Below are 7,773 nucleotides of genomic sequence, written 5' to 3' on the forward strand. Positions count from 1 at the left end.
AGTCCCTTTGAATCGCGCAGAGGGTTGAGACAAGGTGATGGACTTTCCTGTTTGCTGTTTAACATCGCCCTTGAGGGTGTGATCCGGAGGGCGGGCATCGACACGAGGGGCACAATTTTCACAAGGTCTGTTCAGCTTCTGGGCTTCGCGGATGACTTTGACATCATATCACGTAACTTTGCGACGGCAGAGGAAACTTACGCCCGACTGAAAGCCGAAGCTGGACGGATCGATTTGCGGATAAATGCGTCGAAAACAAAATACATGCGAGCGAGAGGCTCCAAGGAGAACAACATCAGCCTCCAAACTCATGTCTCAAGGTTGCGGTGGGCCGGTCATGTCGTAAGGATTCCGGACGGCAACCCTGTGAAATCACTTCTCTTCAGCAACCCTGCCGGCACCAGAAATAGAGGGGCGCAGCGTGCACGATGGCTCGACCAGATCGAAGGAGACTTGCGGGTGATGAGATGCCTGGGGAACTGGCGAAACACAGCCCAAAACCGAGCAACATGGCGACAAATTCTTGATACAGCACGAGCCACCACGGCTCTCGTCTGATTGGTAAGGTAAGTAGCTTCAGACAGTTTTTTCTATACCATCAAACATTTCTGGGCTATAATACTTTGAATATAATCCATGCCAAAAAAAAAAATTACCTACTTACGCCTCGATTCTAAATTGGCGGAGAACCTGCACCAACATGAAACTGGCAATCAATCCATCAAACATCCTGCATTAGAATTAAAATTCGTTCAAAACTAAAGCAGATAGAGAATTGGTGTCAAAGAGCGAACTGTAGAGCAGTAATAGTTTTCATTGTGAGCTAAAAAAACACTATAACGTTAATCACGTCTTTTTGTGAGAAAGCTTAAAAAATCTTTTAAAACAATATTACCTTGGCACAATGATGCTTCCAGAATGATAATTTACACGTTTGTTAAGACAAATGAAAACTATAACTATTAGAAAATTTTCTCAGTTTTCAAATGAAACTGACAGAATTGCTCTGAGTGGTATTACCCCAAAGCTAGAGCCACTTTACGGAAGAGTATCCAGGAGACTTCAAAGTTGAATAACTCCGAGTAAATTAACGTTAGAGCATATGCGTAGAAGAATATTTTCAATAAATGTGGCCCTCTATCAGCCTCTCAAATATTCCCAGCAAGGAACCAATCACCCTGTATAACTTCTACCCATCTTTATTTGGATATTTCCGGTTTATTATATGTTCAGCTAGCTGACTAGTGAAGCACAATCAGCCTATTTATACTTCGTACCGTTTTGAATCAGGAGATAGTAAGCTTGCTGTTGGGGCCGCGCACAGATGGGTGTGGTATACCTTAGTAAAATGCAATATTAACTAAGATAATAAAGGTCGAAAAATTTTCCATGAAATCTTAACATATAAAAATGCAGCTCTGTCTGTCTGTCTGGTCCATGTTCGGAAACTACTGAACCCATCGGCGTGAAATTCAGTATATGAAGGTTTTGAGGTCCGGGAAAGGTGACTAAGATAGATCGAGATTCCTCCCTATTCTGGAAGGGAAGGGTCCCATACAAATGAAACACAAACTTCTGCACATCTCGATAAACAAAAACCAAGCAAATGGAACAAAATTTAGCATGAGAGTGTTTTTAGGAGTAACTAACATGACCGTAATGGTTCGACACCCCTCCCTCTTTCGTGAAGGAGGGGTCTCATACAAATTAAACAAAAATTTCTGCGCATATCAAGAGCTAATCAAATAAATGGAACCAAATTTTTTATGTGAATGTTCTTGGGGAGAAACAAATATGTCCATGAGGGTTCAAAACCCCTCCCTCTTCTTGAAGGGAGGAGTTTCATGCAAATAAAACACAAACTTCTGCACATCTCAAGAACTAATCAAGTAAATGGAACCAAATTTGACATGTAAATGTTTTCAAGGGTAACTAATATGTCTATATTGGTTCACACCCCTCGCTCTTCCATGCAAATCAATCACAAATTTCGCACATATCGAGAACTAATCAAATAAATGAAACCAAATTTGGCATCTGAATGTTTTCAGGGGTAACAAATGAGGGTTCGACACCACTCCCTCTTTTGTAAAGGAGGAGTCCCATATAAATAATCCACAAATTACAACTCAAGAACCAATCAAGCAAATACAACCAAATTTGGTATGAGACTGTTTTCAGGGGTAGCAAATATGTCCATGATGCCTCTACACTCCTCTCTCTTTCGTCAAAAAGGGTTTCCATACAAATGAAACACAAATTTCTGTACATGTCGAGAAATAATTGAGTAAACGAAACCAAAACCGATATGTTAAGGTTTTTGGGAGCAAGAAATTTTTTTATGGTGGTTCGACACTCCTCCCTCTTTCGGAAGAGAGGGCTCTCATACAAATGAAACTCAAATTTCTTCACAACTCAAGAACTAATCAAGTAGATGGAACCAAATTTGACATGTGGAGGTTTTTGGGAGCAAAAAATATTTTCATGCTGGTTCGACACCCGTTTCTCTTCTGAATGAGAAGGCTCTAATACAATCAAACACAAATTTCTATGTTGGTTTGACACTTCTCCCTACTCTGGAATGGAGAGAGGTCTCCCAGACACATTAAACAGATATTTCATCCAGTTTTTCCGGAAAACAGCAAAAAATGATCGAAATGCTGCACAGGAGCCAAAAATCGACTCCAGGCGTCATTTTTAAATTTAACCCTTAAATGCGCAATGTTGTTTTAAAACAACACTACAAAAAACGTTTTAAAGAATACGTATTTTAGTATTTTTCAGAAATATAATTCATTAGAACAGCTCTCTAGACTCTAACAAAGAAAACTCAACAGCTGGAAGTACTGTATTTGAATGTTTTGTTTTCATTTTTGCTGTCAAAATCTCGGAAACGAAAAACAACATGGCGAGATTCCCGACTGGTGGTGACTGTCTTTGAAAATAAATTTTAAAATAAGGTTAGTGGTTAGTGAAAATGTTTGAATTATCAGTAATTATACTAACAAAAGGTCAAGTTTAATGTTACTGTTAACAAAAGTAATTGTTTAGACTTTATTCTGCGATAAAGTCACAGTGTTGTTTAAAAACAACATGGTAATATTTGCACATTGAAAAGTAAATCTTTCAATTTTTTATGCATATTGGTTAGTTTTAAGGCAGTAAACCTGTTAAACATAGATTTTATGTTTTCAAATGATTTTTTAACGTCGTGCGCCTTTAAGGGTTAAGATGAAAACTGCCGGTTTCTGGAAAACATCCGAACATGACCGAACCACCCAATATGGTTGTTTTTGGAACCAGAATGACGATCAGTGGAAGTCGCCATTTTAGATTTTAAAATCCGGTGTCTAGAAAACAGCCGAAAATGACCAAATACAAAAAATCTAACATGAATATTTCCGGAACCAGAATGACGCCCAGAGGCCAGAAATTGATTTAATTTTTTGAATTAATTTTCCGGGACCAGATTGATGCTCAGATGCCAGAAAAATAGTTCGAATACCACCCAATATGGATGTTAACACAATCGAGGTGATATACAGAAACCAGAAGGCGAGGATGTTGTCATTCTAATAAATCCAATCATTTCAAACGATTTGTATTTTTACTTTGATCGTATTCTATGGCCGATTCGTCGTGTATTTGCAGATTATGAGCAAATCGCGAGGAATCAATCAATTTAGAATGTTTAAAATTTTTTAATGAAAACAAAAATGGGCAGGACGAAGTTTGCCGGGTCAGCTAGTGTGAATATATTAGCTTACTTGCTAAAAATAGTTCTACACTCTTGCGAGCGGTTTTTACGCAGTTAATCGGAACGTTCTTCATGGCGTACAAAAACATGCATGTAGGCATGTTTTTGGGTTCTTTCTTAGTTTTATGGTTCACGGCCAGTCCGCAGCAAAAGAAGAGCTTTGCTTTGACATTCTCTTCTCGCTGATTGTCGGCCATACCTTCTTGGGAAACCTGGTGTGTGAAATGAACTTCAGTTCGGAGCTAACTTCTATCGTAGGGGAAGTAAAATACGAAGCGCCCTGCCAGTCGTTGCCATCCAGGTCTCGTCGTCCATCACGACGGCCACGTCGCGATTCGCCGAAAAAAGTTGTGTCACATTTCATACGATAATAACAGCATAACCACATGATGGAAAAGAATAATGTAGGAAACAATTTTGTAATACGCTTGTTATCATCATTTTTGCATTGCGAAGCGGTCAAAATCGATCAAAAGTATCAAGGACAAATTTACGCTAACAATGAGCCGATCACATACGAGCATTCCTAGCACAGACGACATGAATAGACACCAATCATTCTCTGTGATAGTCTCTGTATCAATATCCAAAAAAAATTTACAGTCTCTCCATCCCAATAGGTCAATTGATTTGATTTGATTTTTATTAGAGACCTTTTAACCAGAAGGTCATTCAGCTCTGAAAATAGGTCAATTTATGTTTGCTTTCGTGAACCTAGACTAATCTGATGTCTCGAATTTAAAGATTTTTCGGAAAGTTCGAAACAACCCTTTTTCTTGTACATTTTCTAAACCCTGCTGTTAGAGCGTAATGAAAACTGATGTCTCGAAAGAAAAAAATGCTCGTTAAAGCAATAGTACCGTAGAGCATATGTGGAGCAGAGTGCCGCTAGTTTCTTGTCGTCTATCATTGCAGCGGGCACAACTTCTATTCGCGTGCAATCTAAATTGCAATGCTGCTACTGATGGTGATTGAAAGTTTATCTCATGAATATGGTTACCGTGCTGGATCGAAATCCGTACACTTAAGCACATGATAATCTTCAACGGTCAATATAAAATCAAGAAATTACATATTGCTTTAAACTGACATGTTAACTTATAGGTCTACTTATATTTTATCACTATTTTCAAGCGAAATGATTCAAACTACTCTGAAACTCAAAAAATCATGTTTGAATAGAACATGTTATGAATCGAAATCCGTACGCAGTTTTTCGTCTGAATCGAAATCCGTACACTTTTGAATCGAAATCCGCACGCACGCGATATAGACTGGATTAAAGACCGTACAGCAGTGAATCAAAATCCGTATGGATATAGAAGTACGTAAATGAATTTTATTTTTTTAATTTATCTTTAAATTCACGAATAAATATATTATATTTATTTATTATTTGTTTATTTGAGCATGTAGAGTAAGAATTACTTCTTATAAAATTTTACACTAAGCAAAAAAAAAATTGTGGCGGTCAATTGGTTCCTAAAGTTTTACACGATTTTCTAATTTATATATCAGCTGAAATAGTGCAGCTTTCTGTGCAAAACATGTTTTTGAAACATGTTTATCGTTGTCCTTCAAATTTTGAATGAAGAATAAAAAACTGCTCGAAATGCCCTAAATTTCGAGCAATTTTTCATTTTTCGTCTAAAAATCGAAGGAAAACGATAAACTTTTTTTGAAAATCAAGTTTTGCTCAGAAAATGCGGCTTTCTTCTAATGATATTTAAGAACTAGAATAGCTTTAGGTCCCAATTGAATGATTCGACATAAAATACATAAAAATTTTCTCAACTACCTGCTGCAAGACGCCTTCTTCCAGGCCCAGATTTAAGAAGGGGGCGAATGCCCTGGGCCCCCCGATTGCTATACCCCAATTCATGATCCAAATCTTCCTCTCCAGCAGTGAAGGTTTTCCTTTCGATTGAGATTCGTAGCCATAAGTTACGGCTCTTTTATTGTAGTCACTAGAACGCCGGAACCTCTCGAAGCTCGAAGCGACTTTCCCTCGCGCACTTCTGTCACAGCTCTTTCGGGGTTGTTTGCCGTATATTTATGCTTGTTTTCTTCCATAAAATGCTGAAAACAAGGATGAAAGCTCAACAAAATATGCATGATACACACGCTGTACGGATTTAGATTCAAGCGATTTACAAGGATCGAAATCCGTACGGCACAGTTTTTGATGAATAAATACAATTTGCACTATTTACCAGACAAAACACAGCTCGAAAATGACAAGGACTTACCTTTTCAATCAATTTCAAAAAGATTCACAGAGTAAAACACTTATATCCCACTTGAAAAACGTTTTTATCTGAAGAACGTTTCCTTAGTGAAATCTCTAACGATGCGACGAAATGACAACTGAAACCGATACACGATTGATTTTTTATTTTTAATATTTATTTCATGGCCTACTGGCGCATAGTTCAATTTATCAGAAAGCCAATAGTTCAACGGACATGTACATGTAACTTTTATATGAGTTTTCATTTTTGTGATGCTTAAAACTGTAGAAAAACATCAAGGTGTACGGATTTCGATACTGTACGGGTTTCGATCCATGAAGAAAAAAAAACATTAATTACTCAACAAGAATTAAACTTTTTTTGCAACGGTTATGAGTTATAAGATATATTTATGTAATTTTATCATCGATATTCACTAAATAACCGGGACCGGCATAATATCGAACGAGCAAGGTTTTAAAAATACTAATTTATAGAATAGTAAGAGCCGCGGGTGAATTGTGAATTTTTGTCCATTTACTAAGATATATTAAGAATAATTTTTTTTACATTTCAACATTTTTAGATAATATTTTTTTAATTTTTACTTTGGGAACATTCATAAATGACGTAGCATTTAGGGGGGGAGGGAGGGGTTTGCAGTTTTGTGACGAAATGTGACGAGAGGGAGGGTGGGGGTTCAAGCCAAGCTACGTAGCAAACATGAAACTAAGAAAAAACCTAAATTAATCCACCTAGCGGTCAGACCCAGCCTATCTCATTCAATTTTTTATTTGTAAAAATTGATTTACATGAACGCTTCAATCCAATAAATGTATATTCACTCTTTAGGTTCTAAAATATTGATGTTGTAATCTATACATATAAAAATGCAGTCAAGTCTGTCTGTCCGCTGATCCATATAGGCCCGAAAACTACCGAACCGATCGACGTGTATGTAGGGGTTTTTGGTGCCGATAAAGGTTCCTATGATAGTTTGAGACCCCTCCCTCTTCTGGAAAGGAGGGGTCCAATACAAATGAAACATACATTTCTGCACAACTCAAGAACAAACCAAGCAAATGAAACCGAATTTGGCATGTGGATGTTTTAAGGGGTAACTAATATGTCCATAATAGTTGGATGAAACACAAATTTGTTCACATCTCGAGAACTAATCAACCAAATGGAACAAAATTTGGCAGGTAAATGTTTTTAGTTATAACAAATTTTACATAATGGTTTGAAACCCGACTCCCTCTTCTATAAGGGAGGGATCCCATGAAAATGAAACAAAAATTTCACACAGCTCAAGAACCAATCAAAAAAATACAACCAAATTTGGTATGTGCATGTTTTTAGAGGTATCAAATATGTCCATAATGGTTTGACGCCCCTCTCTCTTCTAGAAGTACATGTTTCTTCACAAATTTCTGCACATCTCGCAAACTAATCAACTAAATGGAACCATATTGGCAGGTGAATGTTTTTAGTGGTAACAAATATGTTCCATAATCGACCTCAGACAACATTTTGGATTGTAAGATGGCAACTTCCGGTTTCTGGAAAACAGCCGAAAATGGCCGATTTCCACCCAAAATAATAATATCCATCTAGAATAATACACAGGAGCTAAAGTCGACCACAGATAGCATTTTAAATTCAAAGATGGCGACTTCCGGTTTCTGAAAACAGCAGAAAATGACCAAATACCACCCAATATGAGTTTTTCTTTAACCAGTATGCCGTTCAAAATCCAGAAATTGTCTCCAAATGCCATTATGA

The sequence above is a fragment of the Wyeomyia smithii genome, chromosome 3, assembly GCF_029784165.1.
Source record: "Wyeomyia smithii strain HCP4-BCI-WySm-NY-G18 chromosome 3, ASM2978416v1, whole genome shotgun sequence".
NCBI classification, from domain to species: Eukaryota; Metazoa; Arthropoda; class Insecta; order Diptera; family Culicidae; genus Wyeomyia; species Wyeomyia smithii.